This window comes from Chrysemys picta, chromosome 11 (assembly GCF_011386835.1).
Source record: "Chrysemys picta bellii isolate R12L10 chromosome 11, ASM1138683v2, whole genome shotgun sequence".
In the NCBI taxonomy this organism is placed as follows: Eukaryota; Metazoa; Chordata; order Testudines; family Emydidae; genus Chrysemys; species Chrysemys picta.
This window is the reverse complement of record NC_088801.1, coordinates 79,965,934-79,980,050: the sequence shown is the minus strand read 5'-3', so window position 1 is coordinate 79,980,050 and position 14,117 is coordinate 79,965,934. Positions and strand designations below refer to the sequence as shown.

The 14,117-nt window shown below is 51.3% G+C and overlaps 1 protein-coding gene and 2 long non-coding RNA genes across 5 annotated transcripts in view; 1 reads left to right on the top strand and 2 right to left on the bottom strand.

Moving 5' to 3' along the window:
• Positions 1-14,117, bottom strand: part of LOC135972145 (microtubule-associated protein 2-like) — a 957,474-nt gene that overhangs the window by 238,938 nt on the left and 704,419 nt on the right. The gene's annotated exons all lie outside the window — the stretch shown is intronic.
• Positions 3,519-10,874, bottom strand: LOC135974220 (uncharacterized). Its single transcript, XR_010591443.1, has 3 exons — positions 10,602-10,874; positions 9,268-9,403; positions 3,519-5,901 (listed from the first exon to the last, which is right to left on the bottom strand). It is a non-coding gene; the product is annotated as an uncharacterized LOC135974220 (long non-coding RNA).
• LOC135974215 (uncharacterized) lies at positions 10,177-12,109 on the top strand. The gene is made up of 3 exons (XR_010591438.1): positions 10,177-10,300; positions 10,869-10,965; positions 11,972-12,109. It is a non-coding gene; the product is annotated as an uncharacterized LOC135974215 (long non-coding RNA).

The window sequence follows — 14,117 nt, the reverse complement described above, 5'->3', positions numbered from 1 at the left end:
TCAGATATGCATGTATATTGATCTTTTAACCATAGCAAATCTCTTCTTTCTTTTTTCTTTTTTATTAATAAATCTAAGATTTAGTTAATAAGGATTGGCTGTCAACATGTATTTGGATGAGATCTGAAATATTCATTGACCTGATGAGCAGTGTGTCTCGTCCCTTGGATTGGTAGAACTTTAAGGACAGTGAATAAGATTGTTAGTAATCTCTCACTATTCAAGATTTGGCAGTCTGGATGGGAGCCAAAGGCTGCATTGTTAAAGGAAATAGCTTTTGTCTTTTTGGTAACCAGCGTGGTATTACAGACGCTGTTTTACTGGCTTGGTGAATCTAAGTATAGAATAGTATCAGGGGGTAGCCATGTTAGTCTGTATCTACAAAAACAACAAGGAGTCTGGTGGCACCTTAAAGACTAACAGATTTATTTGGGCATAAGCTTTCATGGGTAAAAACCTCACTTCTTCGGATGCATAGAGTGAAAGTTACAGATGCAGGCATTATATACTGACACATGGAGAGCAGGGAGTTACTTCGCAAGTGGAGAACCAGTGTTGACAGGGCCAATTCAATCAGGGTGGATGTAGTCCACTCCCAACAATAGATGAGGAGGTGTCAATTCCAGGAGAGGAAAAGCTGCTTCTGTAATGAGCCAGCCACTCCCAGTCCCTATTGAAGCCCAGATTAATGGTGTTAAATTTGCAAATGAATTTTAGTTCTGCTGTTTCTCTTTGAAGTCTGTTTCGTAAGTTTTTTTGTTCAATGATAGTGACTTTTAAATCTGTAATAGAATGACCAGGGAGATTGAAGTGTTCACTTACTGGCTTATGTATGTTACCATTCCTGATGTCCAATTTGTGTTCATTTATTCTTTTGCGGAGGGACTCTCCAGTTTGGCCAATGTACATAGCAGAGGGGCATTGCTGGCACATGATGGCATATATAATATTAGTGGCTGTGCAGGTGAATGAGCCCTTGATGGTGTGGCTGATGTGGTTGGGTCCTCTGATGATGTCGCCAGAGTAGATGTGGGGACAGAGTAGGCAACGAGGTTTGCTATAGGGATTGGTTCCTGGGTTGGTGTTTCTGTGGTGTGGTGTGTAGTTGCTGGTGAGTATTTGCTTCAGGTTGGGGGGTTGTCTGTACGCGAGGACTGGCCTGCCTCCCAAAGTCTGTGAGAGTGAGGGATCATTTTCCAGATAGGTTGTAGATCGTGGATAATGCGCTGGAGAGGTTTTAGCTGGGGGCTGTATGTGATGGCCAGTGGTGTTCTGTTATTGACCTTGTTGGGCCTGTCCTGTAGTAGGTGATTTCTGGGTACCCGTCTTGCTCTGTCAATCTGTTTCCTCACTTCCCCAGGTGGGTATTGTAGTTTTACGAATGCTTGATAAAGATCTTGTAGGTGTTTGTCTCTGTCTGAGGGGTTGGAGCAATTTTGGTTTTATCTTAGGGCTTGGCTGTAGACAATGGATCATTAACTAACAATGGACTTTGGGAGACACCAGTCCACATCTGAGCTTTCCTGGGAACATTCAAACTAACGTGTAAACAATGACGTCGGCCTGCAAAAAGCAGAATCATCCACAGACATGTGACTTGCCCAGGTGGCTACAGACTCCATCTTGTTGCTGTGATCTTGCACAGGAGAACAAAGGGGTTTCCGCCCACGAGAGAGAATATAAAAAGCCCTGGAAACCACGCCATTTTGTCTTCAGCTGGCTCAAAAGATAGTCTCTCCAACCCAAAGAGATGCCTGAAAGAAACTGTAACAAAGAACAGTAACTACGGGGATGTGAGTGATTGCTGGACCCAGACTAGGAAGGAGCCTAGTCTGTCAAAGAAGCTTATTGGAACATCTCTGAGGGTGAGATTTACCTGCATTTAGTTTCCTACTGTATTAGGCTTAGTCTTGCTTGTTTTTGTTTTATTTTGCTTGGTAATTTACTTTGTTCTGTCTGTTATTACTTGGAACCACTTAAATCCTACTTTTTATATTTAATAAAATCACTTTTTCCTTATTAATTAACCCAGAACAAGTAATTAATACCTGGGGGAGCAAACAGCTGTGCATATCTCTCTATCAGTGTTATAGAGGGTGAACAATTTATGAGTTTACCCTGTATAAGCTTTATACAGAGTAAAATGGATTTATTTGGGGTTTGGACCCCATGGGGAACTGGGTATCTGGGTGCTGGAGACAGGAGCACTTCTTAAGCTGTTTTCAGTTAAGCCTGCAGCTTTTGGAGACGTGGTTCAGACTTGGGTCTGTTTTTGCAGCAGGCTAGTCTGTCTGGCTCAACAAGACAGGGTACCGAAGTCCCAAGCTGCCTGGGAAAATGGGCTCAGAGGTAGTCTCAGCACATCAGGTGGGAGTCCCAAGGGTGTTTCTGTGACCCAACCTGTCACAGCGTGTGCTTCCTAATTATTTCTACACTGATTGTTATTAATGCAACTTATGAAAAGCAGCAGCTCCCTCTGCATCTGACACGCACTAAATATACTATCAAATGGTTATCACTGTGGTCATCATTGTCTTATTGGTACCTGTGCTTCCTGGCTGTGTGTTGTATCCATCTGTGTTTTCTGTCTTACCCTACAGCCCCAATACCTACGTGGGCCTAGGACCAGGCCCTGCAGCCTGGGGAGTTGCTGGCCTAGGGCTTCCCAGCCCCCAAGGCCATTCCCCAGCCCTGCCTCACTCTAGGTGCCCCGTGAGCCCCCTGCAGCCAGGCCTGTCTCTCTCCTGTCAGAGGGAGATTCCTCAGCTTCTGCCTGCACTGGCCTTCTTATCAGGCTGAGTGGCTCCGTTTGGGGCGTGGCCCCAGCTGCAGCCACTTCCCCAATCACCCAGGGTTTTGCTACTCTACACAGCCCCAGTCCTCAGCAGGGCTTTTCCAATCCCGTCAGGGCTGCAGCGGCGTTCACCCCGCTACAGTTCCCCATGTAGATACTTACAGTCTATAACCAAGTCACTTCTTAACCTTCTTTTTGTTAAGCTTGAGTCCTTGAGTCGATGATTATACGGCATGTTTTATAATCCTTTAATCAGTCTTGTGACTCTTCTCTGGACACTCTCCAATTTATCAACATCCTTCTTAAATTGTGCACCCCAGAACGGGACACAGCATTCCAGCAGTGATTGCACCAGTGCCAAATACAGAGATAAAATAACCTCTCTGCTCCTACTTGCGATTCCCCTATTTAGGCATCTGGTCACCCTATTTCTGTATGCATTTCCCCAGGTTTTTTTGTAAAAATCAAAATTGAACTGCCCCAGAAATTCTGTCATGTGGAATCATCGTGAAACTCGCATGGCTCCAACCCTGCCGATGAATCTTTAGTTCCACTGCACAGACTTCTGCCACTTGAGCTAATGGAGTAAGTGATGGCAGAGGCAGTAGGCTGTCATCCTATATGTGATAGATCAGCTCTATAGGGGTGTTGCTGGCCCAGAGGGCCCCGAGGGGGCAACAGGGTTCGTTGCCCGGTGTGCGTCGCACCAATAGACACACCAGGGTGGAGAAGCAAACCAAGTTTATTCGAGATCTCGAAAAGGCACTCAGGAGACCAGCATGTCTCAAATCATAAGCGCAGCAAATACAAGCAAGTTTTCCCTTTTATATTCCAAGCTGTTTTCAGTAAGCCTTTTGTTCTGGTTTCTTCCTACCCCTCCCTCCGCGACAACAGTTACAGCAGGCAGTACATTAGAAAAGTTCCCATTCGCATGCTTATCTTCGACCTTGCAAGCTCTACGCACTAGGCCTTTCCCTCCCCCTTTCCCCGCATTATCACGAAAAGTTCTGCTAGTGTGAGCGAAACTGCAGCTGGCTGCTAGAAAAAGCTGACCATTACATATTCTGCTTCAGCATTAAGCTGTGAGCATGTAGGTAGGTGAAAGTTCACAAGATGGAGTTACTGTGGCTCACTTAGACCCAGAGCAGGGGAGTTTCATCGGCACTTATGGCCTTCCACTCCCCTGAGTTACCTGGTAGCTATGTCTAGTGACGCCAACAATTCCCTCCTTTGAGAACACTCAACAAACCTTTGGCAGAGTTTTCTCATACTCTAAAGACAACATGCGATTAAGTTCCATGCAATTGGGATCATCAATGAGAGAGTATAAAGGAACTTCTGGGGAATGGGAGGTACAAATCTTATGTATGAGCACTTTACAGCAAGCGAGCAAAAGGAAAAGAACAAAACATATCACAACACCTGTGAGCAAGATGTGAACAATGCCTCCCCCTAGTCCTCCTAGACCAGGTAACCAGCCCCAAAGGGAATCAAAAATAGTGGGTTCTCCTTCCTGGGCCTTCCACTGGTTCAAGGCCTGTTCGGCTGACAAGATGTGCTTGTTAATATCCTGTGAAAACTCTGGGACATAGGTACAACATTCTTCTCCAATAAGGGCACAGACCCCGCCCCGTGAGGCTAACACATAATCTAGGGCCCGGCGGTTTTGTAGAGACAGCAATCGAAGCTGGTACAGCTCAGAGCTTATGCCTTTTTCTATGGCTAGGGTATCATTGGCAAACTGAGTGAGAAATTTAGAAAGTCTTCTGTAGAGTTGGGCTAGCCGTCCCACCCCATAAGTAGGGAGGAATATCATTCCAAACCTGTCTTCTTCTCCGATGGGTTCAATGGTAGCTCTCAAGGATCGATAGTACCGAGGGTGACCTGAGGGAGCCTGGGGTAGAACACAGAGGGGAGGAGCGAGATAGCCTTTGTAACAGCTACCATGCCAAACATGAGGAAGCCATTTGTAGGCACTATTACCACAAATCCAGAATGCTTCACCATAACTAGCCTTTCCATTGTTACCTTGTAGGTCCCGTAGGGTGGCTTGTGGGGAAAGGGCAAAGAATGCAGTGCCAGTTTGTCAACTGGTGGCATTTAGTACAGGAATAGTGAGACTTATACCAGGACTAATATAAAATTTACACCTACTAATGCCTGCAAACCAGGTATGATTACTTGGACTGGCTTGCTGATAACATATGAGACCAGTGGGTGGAGGGCGTAGACGAATAGGCTGGGGCTTAAGAGTGCTACTATAGTGGGAATCCCAGGAGCCATTGTGTAGGCCATAAGGAGCTTCTGCTGTACAGTTGGATCCCAACTTAAATTGTCAGATGTGCTGCTGCTGGTAACCATCCACCTTTGACAAAAGTCTGACCAATTTTGGGGAACTACTCTCCAGGGCAATCCAGCCGAATGGTGGGGAGACTGGGCACATATCCAACAGTGGGAGAGATTGAACTCACGGGCAAAGGCAATTTTTAGGGCCTCATAGGTATTGGTAGCCATGTCTGTAGGGATAGCTCCCCATCCTGCATGCAAGGTGGGTGAAACAGTAGGTAACAGAAGGATTGCTTCTGTGACAAAAAGGAATGTTGTGAGAGACCCTAAACCTGAACGCACATTGTGATTACAACAACCCCAATGCCCAGAAGATAAGAATTATTGACACCAAACAAATCAAGAAATAAAAGGACCAGGACCATAGGCTAGGTCGGCCTACTGTGAATAGACAGAACCAATGCTCAGGGTTCTCGCGGGGAGTGCGCTGTGGCTGTTCAGAGAGATCACCAGGCATTCCCAGTGACGCTTACTGTCTTTTGAATAACAGCTTAAGTCCCAAATCGTCACTGGCAGTCTTCTCTGCAGGCTGGACAGTCCACTGTTCAGGAGTGGGTACTGCTTTCAGTCGAGAGTGATGAATCCAGTTCTTGTGTCCTTCGACCTTTGCTGCCGTATGGGAGACCAGCAGGACAGTGTGGGGTCCCTTCCACTTCTCTTGGAGAGGTTCGTCCTTCCAGGTCCGAACGAGAACGGAGTCACCAGGCTGTAAGGAGTGGACAGGGGCATCCAGCAGAAGAGGCTGTGAATATTTGGTGTATCTGTGAAGAGAAGAAAGAACAGCAGACAGAGAGCACATGTACTGAGACAAAAAACCACACCCCATTTCCCACTCTCCTGCCAGAACCGGTGTACCGTTCAGAGGCCATGCCCTTCCAAACATAATCTCGAAGGGACTAAGCCCTAACCTGCCCTTGGGGAGAGCACGAATATGGAGTAACACAAGGGGCAAAGCATCAGGCCACCTAAGAAAGGCCTCCTGACAGACCTTTGAGAGGTGTCGCTTAAGTGTCTGATTTGTGCGTTCCACTACTCCACTGGCTTGTGGTCGCCATGGTGTGTGGAGCTTCCAGAGGATTTGCAAGGCACTTGATACCTTTTGAACAACTTGAGATGTGAAGTGTGTTCCGTTATCAGATTCCATCCACTGGGGGAGTCCAAAGCGAGGAATGATCTCCTCGACAAACGTAAGAGCCACCGTTTTGGCAGTGTTGTTACGACATGGGAAGGCTTCGGGACATCCGCTGGATCGATCCACCAAGACAAGGAGGTACCTGTACCCTTGGGTCCTGGGAAACTCAGTAAATTCTATTTGCCACACCAATCCTGGGCCTGGGGTAGGTTCCAGGGTGGCTGGTGGCACTGCTATTCCTGGTCGAGGTTATTCTTTTGGCAGATTAAACATTCAGCCTGTATCTGTGGTGCTAGGGGTTTAAGTCCAGAGGTTAGAAAATATTTATTCATAAGCTGGGTAAGAGCCTCTCTGCCTGAGTGGGTGGTTTGATGCAGTTTCTGCAACACTGGTCGGATCAGGCCCATGGGCAGGAGGATTTTTCCCTCTGTGGAATAAAGCCATCCCTCCTTTTCCTGGAGACCGAGCCTGTCAGCCAGGTTTCTCTCATCATGGGAGTACTGAGGAGCTGTAAGCTCACCTACTGATGGGATGAGGGCATGCATTTGGGCATTCTCCTCTGGTGGTGATTTCAGGGTAGCAGCACGCTTGGCTTCCCTGTCTGCTCTGGCATTGCCCTTGGTTACATCTTGATCTTCCTTTTGATGGGCTTTGCAATGCACCACTGCTACTGCTGAGGGGAGTTGTACTGCCTCTAACAGCCGGAGAATTTGAGACCCAAGCTTAACCAGGGAACCTTGGGCTGTTAGCATTCCCCTTTGCTTCCACAGCGTGAGCATGTACCCCAAAAGCATACTTTGAGTCAGTAAAGATATTAACCCCTTTGCTTCCACAGCGTGAGCAATACCCCAAAAGCATACTTTGAGTCAGTAAAGATATTAACCCGTTTGTCTTTTGCCAGCTCGAGTCAGGGCCACTAGTTCAGCAAGCTGGGCAGATGTCCCAGCAAGGAAACTTTCAGCTTCCACGGTATCATGAAGGGTCACAATAGCATAACCAGCCCTCCTTTGCCCATCTACAACGGCACTACTGCCATCCGTATACCATTCCAAGTCAGCATTTGGGAGTGGCTGATCTTTTAAATCTGAGCGGCTGGAGTAGTGGGCATCTATGATTTCCAGACAGTCATGTTCCTGCTTTTCTGTCTCTGGTAGCAGTGTAGCTGGATTAAGGGAGGGACAGGTTTGCAGAGTAACTTCAGGATTCTCTAACAGTTTTGCCTGATACCGAGCAACCCGAGCCTGTGTGAGCCAGAAACCACCCTTAGTGTCCAGCAGGGCTCGGACCATATGGGGAATATACACTTGCACAGTTCCTCCCAGTGTCAGTTTTTCAGCTTCCCCAAGCACTAGGGCAGTGGCTGCGACCGCCCTCAAGCATGCTGGCCACCCTTTGAAACTTGATCCAGTTGTTTAGAGAACTATGCCACGGGACGTTTCCAGGTGCCTAATAACTGAGTAAGCACTCCCAGGGCTATCCCTTTCCTTTCATGCACCTACAGTTGGAACGAGTTAGAGAGATCCGGCAGACCCAGGGCTGGGGCTTCCATCAGCTTCCTTTTCAAGATTTTCAATGCCCTGTCCGCTTCTGGGACCAGTGAAAGGGGTCATGATCCGCTCCCTTAACACATTCATACAGAGGTTTAGCCCACAGTCCAAACTCTGGGATCCATATTCTGCAAAAGCCTGCCATGCCCCAAAATGCCCTGAGCCGTTTGCGGTTGCTAGGGATAGGAACTTGGCAGATAGCCTCCTTTCTGTCATTTGATTGCTGCCTCTCACCCTGTCTTATGTGAAATCCCAGATACTGTACTTTTGAGAGAGCAATTTGAGCCTTGCTTCGAGCTAGGCTCTATCCTTGGAGTCCAACAAAGTTCAGGAGACTCACAGTGGCTTTGAGACAAGGGATTAGACCCATGGCAGCAATTAGCAAGTCATCTACATATTGCAGGAGCAGGGCTCTGTCTGAATTATTCCACTCCTCCAAGTCTCTGGCCAGAGCCTGGCCGAACAGAGTGGGGGAATTTTTAAATCCCTGGGCCAATACTGTCCAGCAAAGCTGCTTTTTAACCCTTCTGTTGTCCTCCTTATGCCTTGCAGTATTTTGCAGATCTCATAGTTGCTTGGGCACATTCAGGCCCCCCTTTTCTTGATTGTCAGCCAAGTCTTAGCTGTGAACAATGTCCTTGGATGGGGCCAGCATCTTATCTTTGGACTGAGCTTGCTAGCTATATTCTTTTTCCTCAGTTAACTCATTCTGTTCTTTTTCCTTCTCCCTTTCTTGACTTTTAACCTCCAAAGGAACCTTCCACTCTTCACTCATACACCTTTTCCCAACAATGAACACATACACATTGCCATTATACACCCTTCCAGTAACATAACTTCTATACAGAGCTTTGGAGCAACAAACCAGGACAAGCACACCCACTTCTGAGGATTCTACTCGGTACAACCTCTGGTGTCCAATAGCTTTCCTTTTTAAAACCTTAAATGCCTTCTCTGTGCCTCCTCCTTAGCCTTGGCTATAACCTAATTTCGCTCCACCTCAGACAACAAGGTTCTCATCAATATATTGCAATCATCCCAGTCAGGCTTATGGCTTGCTAGACACCCTTCAAAGATTGAAATAAACCGATTTGGATTCGTTGAGAATTCCCCTGCTTCTGCCTTAAAGGCAGCTAAGTGCACTGGGTTAAAAGGCACATGAGAATACACTGGCACAATCTGGGCTGCACGATCCTGTGTTCCTGGACGGGCTACCACATTCTCAGTAATCAACGGATACAATCCCACCGAGGGGGCACTCTCTAGAGCCTGTGGGGGTGCTGGAGCCGAAGGGGACACTGATTCTGCCATTACAACTGTAGGAGGGTGCTGGGGATTAGCAGCAGGTACTACCGAGTCTGTCGGAGTCAGATGGCACTTGTGCAAAATATCAGGCCTATTTCTTAACAGTATAACCGTATACGCATAGAGATGTTCATTCCATTTACCTGTTCTCTGGGAACATTGCTGGGGTGGTGTCAGGGCTGGTCTGCAGAGGCATTCTGGCTGTTATGTGCATTCTGTCTTGGCTTCACTGGAGAAGTGTCTTTCCCGTCTCTAGGAGGAGGGTCTGTGATCAGAGGCCTTGGTGAAAGGGAAAGAAATCATGGTAGAAACGTACGCCTGCACTGCCAGCTCTCCGCCATTGTCTAGGCAGGTTTCCCTATTCCAGCGGAGGTGAGGGGGACCCAGAGGAGCACAAGGAAACGAGGGAGAATGTTCAAAACTGGCTCATTTTCTGTGTCTCACCTTCAACCTATTAAACAAAATCCCTGAAATCCCACCAGCCCCCAAGCTGGCCCCTGGGAGGGAAACACTCTGATTTCATTAGCAAATCAAGCCCCACTTCATCGGCATTTCTGGGGTGACTTTAGCTCCGGCAGTGCCGCCGTACTGAATCACACAGCAACGCAACGGTGGGTGTTCGAAGTACTCGGCGTTGGCGTCATTCCGCCTCCCCTTGCCTTGACGAGAGCACTTGCCTATGGCTTCAGCGGGGACAGGCTAGGCCATGGCTGAGTGCTTCTGAAGCTCTCCCGCAGCATCCAGAGCTTGGCCCGGTGCTCCCTTACATGTGGGAAGCGGCTCAGAGCTATGCTGAGAGCTGGAGCTGCAGTGCCGTGGAGGCCAGCACGTGGCGTGACCAGAGCCCTCCTTCACCATGGGGAGACCACTAGAGTGAGGGGCTGGGAGCATTTTGTTCCCTTTTCCCAGCAGCATGGCCCAGGGCAGTTGCTTTTCAGTTAGTTTGCTCAGTTAGCTCTAACCCCCTGGGTAGGTTTGCCCCAATAAAACCAGTCTCGGTTGATTGCACGAGCGCTCGGCCATGTCTGACTTCCCTGCTCTCTGTATGTGGCAGGCACGTGGAAGACAAATCGACGGTGTTTGGCACAGCGCTCAACTACACGTCCCTGAGGATCCTGGGGGTTGGGCCGGATGACCCGGACCTCATGAGGGCTCGGATCAACCTCCACAGCAAAGGTCAGCATGTGGCTGGAGCTCTCCAGCATCCTGTCCTCCCCCCAGCACCATGGGGCTGGGACTGTTGAGAAGGGCTTGCCCAGCTCCGAAGGGGTGAGTGGTAGGCGAGGGGACATGCGGCCAGAGTGGCATGAGCCTTTGCAATGGCTTGTCCTTGGCTGTATGGCAGCATGTGCAGTTCGCACATTAGTTTCTGCCCTGCCGCCCTTAGCTTCTCCCAGCGTGGCCTGGCTGTCGCAGCACGTGTGGCATGTCACAGCCCATGCTGCATCCTGCTGTGCCAGCACCCTGCCGCGCTTACCTTCTGGGGTGACGGTGAAACCTCAGCTCCTTCACTGGTTGCAAACGCTTCCCAGGTGTCGTTTCTGAATGGCTGTGTCTGTCGGTGTGTAGTGCCCGTTGTGTGCCCGCCGCACCGGCCTGCCGCTCTCCAGGGTCCCTGGCCTGCCACACGACCAGACCAGACCAGGATTCAGGAGCCTCTGTTCATGCCCTGTCACATGGCAGGGTCCGTGTCCCTGGCCCCCGTGGCTGCCGTCAGAGCCCAGATCTGTGTCTGTCTCTCCAGGGGGTGCTGTGGGAATCCCGTCCTGGGGGAAGTTTTGGCTGGCCGTCTCGAACGTTTACAGCTGGGAGGGAATGAACACGCTGTTCCCTGAGCTGTGGTAGGTGCTATTCTGTATCTGCAGAGTGTATTGATTTTCAGTCCCAAGCCACAGCCCTGTCCCTTCGCAGCAGCACCCAGCAGAGAGCCTGACGCCGAACACCAGGAACCTGAGAGTAATCCCCGGCCTGCACCAGTCCCCCATTCTCCCACTCAGCCTGGGCCAGGAGGCTTCGGGCACGGAAACCAGGCACCATTCCTGGCACGGGGCGTGGGCTGATGCGGGAGGGATGTTCTGTTGATGACCTTCCCTCCCGCATCCAAGCTCGGCCCACCTGCTCGACCTCCAGCCTTCCTGCCCTCTCTGCCAGCCTCCAGACCCACACGTTGCGCTCTCCCCAAGTCCCTCCCTCCTGGGGCTGAACCTGTGCTGGGTCCTGACACAGTTCCTCCCCATTTGGCATGCCACGGCTGTCCCTCTCCTGGAGCTGGGTGTGCCGCAGACTCCCCCAGCCCTCAGGGACAGCTGGTGCCTGAGCTGGCCGTGGGGCCAGGAGCAGGGGGCAGTGTGAAGCGAGGGAGTTCAGGCAGCTGGCTGATTACAGGGAAACTAGTGGCAGCATTGCCCACTGGCATGTTCCCCGCTGGAGAGGCTGTTTATTCCCTGCGCCTCCCTCCGCACCCCGTTAACACGAACCACAGGGAATCAGATGCAGTCTGTTGGCAGAGGCCCTGTCCAGGATAACAGCCTTGCTGGGTTGCTGGGAGAGCCCAGAACGCTGTCCTCGGGCGGGAGGAGACAGTCTCCTGGCTCCAAACGAGGGCTCCAGCTTCTCTTCCACGTCCCCCACACCCAAGGAGCACAGAGCAGCGATCGCCTGGGGTCGGTGCGTTGTCCTGTAGGGCTGCTCTAACGCTGAGGCAGCGGCTATCCTGGGCCCCGGGTGTCTCCTGGGCACATTACCCCTCTGACTGCCCACACCCCTGTCCTTAACTGTGCCGTGTCCCTGCGGCTCCCCACTCCCCATCCCGCACACTGCCGACAACGTCCCTCTGTTGTGTGACAGGCTGCTCCCGGCGTGGATGCCAGCCCACCCCTCCACGCTGTGGTGTCACTGCCGCCAGGTGTACCTGCCGATGAGCTACTGCTATGCCACGCGCCTGACTGCCGAGGAGGATGAGCTTGTCCAGAGCCTCAGACAGGTAAATGAACTCCCTGAGCACCCTCCCCACTCCTCACCCTGTGTAACGGTGGCCTGGAGACCCTTCCCACCATGGCCCAGCTGTGGCTAGTTGCATGGACCCGAATCTCCTCATTGGGCGCAAATCCCAGGGGCTGCAGCCCCTGGCAGTGCTTTGGTGGAGATCCCTGTGGGCTCATTGTGATGTGATCCCCACATCAGCCCCTTGTTCCCCTGTCCCACCAGAGCTTCTGGGTCTTCCCCTTGCCTGGGCACTAACTGCGACGGCCCTGAGCCATGTCTCAGCAGCCCCGTGTCTGACACCTCTGTCCCTCATCTCTGTTACCAAAGAGGAGCACAGGGGTGGGAATCTCCCCTCATTCTCTGTGGTGAATCATAGAATATGAAGGGACCTCAGGAGGTCATCTAGTCCAACCCCCTGCTCAAAGCAGGACCAATCCCCTGACAGATTTTTGCCCCGATCCCTAAATGACCCCCTCAAGGATTGAACTCACAACCCTGGGTTTAGGAGGCCAGTGCTCAAACCACTGAGCTATCCCTCCCCCCTGAAGACTTTAGCAACCCTGCTGCTCAGTGTCTCGTCCTCTCTGGTTGTTCCACTCACCCTCTGCTGATCTAGCAGGGCCAGCGACTCTCACCAGCTTTCTGGTTCTCCGAGACTTACAGAAGTTCCTATTTGCTGCTGGCCATTCTGGTTCCCTCTGAGCCTCCTTACGCCTTCCCTGTCACAGCTGATGCTTCTGTACGTTGACGTAGTGTGGGCTGCATTTCTGCTCCTTCAGGGGGATGTTGCTTGAGTGAGCCACGTGGTCCTTCCATGCTTTCCCTTTCGCTTAGGGCTGAGGTACGACTGGCCCGTGCTGAGGTACGACTGGCCCGGGCTGGGTTGGGCCCCTCGATGTCGGTATGGGGCCACTGGCATATTACCTCTGTGCAGCATCCCAGCTCTCATTAGCAGATGGAAAGGCTCTGCCTTCATAGGTGCAGTAGTAACAGGAGCTGCATGGAACCGATGCCCCGCTGTCTGTGTGATGACCCAGAGCTCGATTCATCACATCAAGGGACCGGTAGATCATCTAGTCAGGCTCCTGTGTAACGCAGGCCAGAGAATGTCACCCAGTTACTCTGGACTGAGCCCAGCGACGTGTCTGGCTGCAGTACAGTGTGCCCTCCAGAAAAGCAGCCGGTCGGGAGCTGAAGACATCGAGAGATGGAGAGTCTGCTAGTTCCCTTGGCAGCACATTCCGGTGGTTGATCACCCTCATTGTTCACTGTTCGGGCCTTATAGCTTCAGCCACTGGTTCTTGTTCTGCCTTTCTCCGCCCTTCGGTACCTGGTATCTTCTCCCTGTGAAGGTTCTTCTACCAGTCACCTGCCAGTCTTATTTCTGATACTCAGTGGTGAGGACAGTCACGGGGGGCCCGGGAGTGCCCACCTTAAACAGTCCGTGTAGGTGCCGCATTAATGCTCTTCCATTGCTGGTAACCTTGGCTGATGGGAGAGGTGGAGGGAACCCTATGGGGCAGGAATTGGGGTGGGCTTTGGGGAAGGAAGGAGAGAGCTGGGAGGGCAAGGTAGGAAGGAAAGCCAAGGGCAGAGTGTCTGGGGTCGTGCAGGGAGCAGGCTTTCCCTGTGAATGCCACGGCAAGGTACTTGCCACACACTTGTTCACAATGCCTATGGCCTGCACTTTCCAAAGGGAGGAGTGATTTTTGGGAGGCCCCGTCGGCCCCCCCGGAGGGGTCTGATTTGAGAGCTCTGAGCCCTGCCCTTTGCGAATCAGACTTGGTGTCTTAGGCTGGGCACCTGACACTCCTAGGCCTGAAGGGGAGTTACGCCTTAGGGGCTGTCTTTTCCCTGCCCACTGGGCTCCGGGAGCCCTGCTGTGAATTGGAGCGGGGTGGAGTCCTGCACACAGGCCTCCAGCCAGAATTAAGCCCTCCCTACTGCATGAGCATGCTCCAGCTTGCTCCCCCCATTCTGGCCTGTGTGGGCCCTGGAGCCCCCCCCT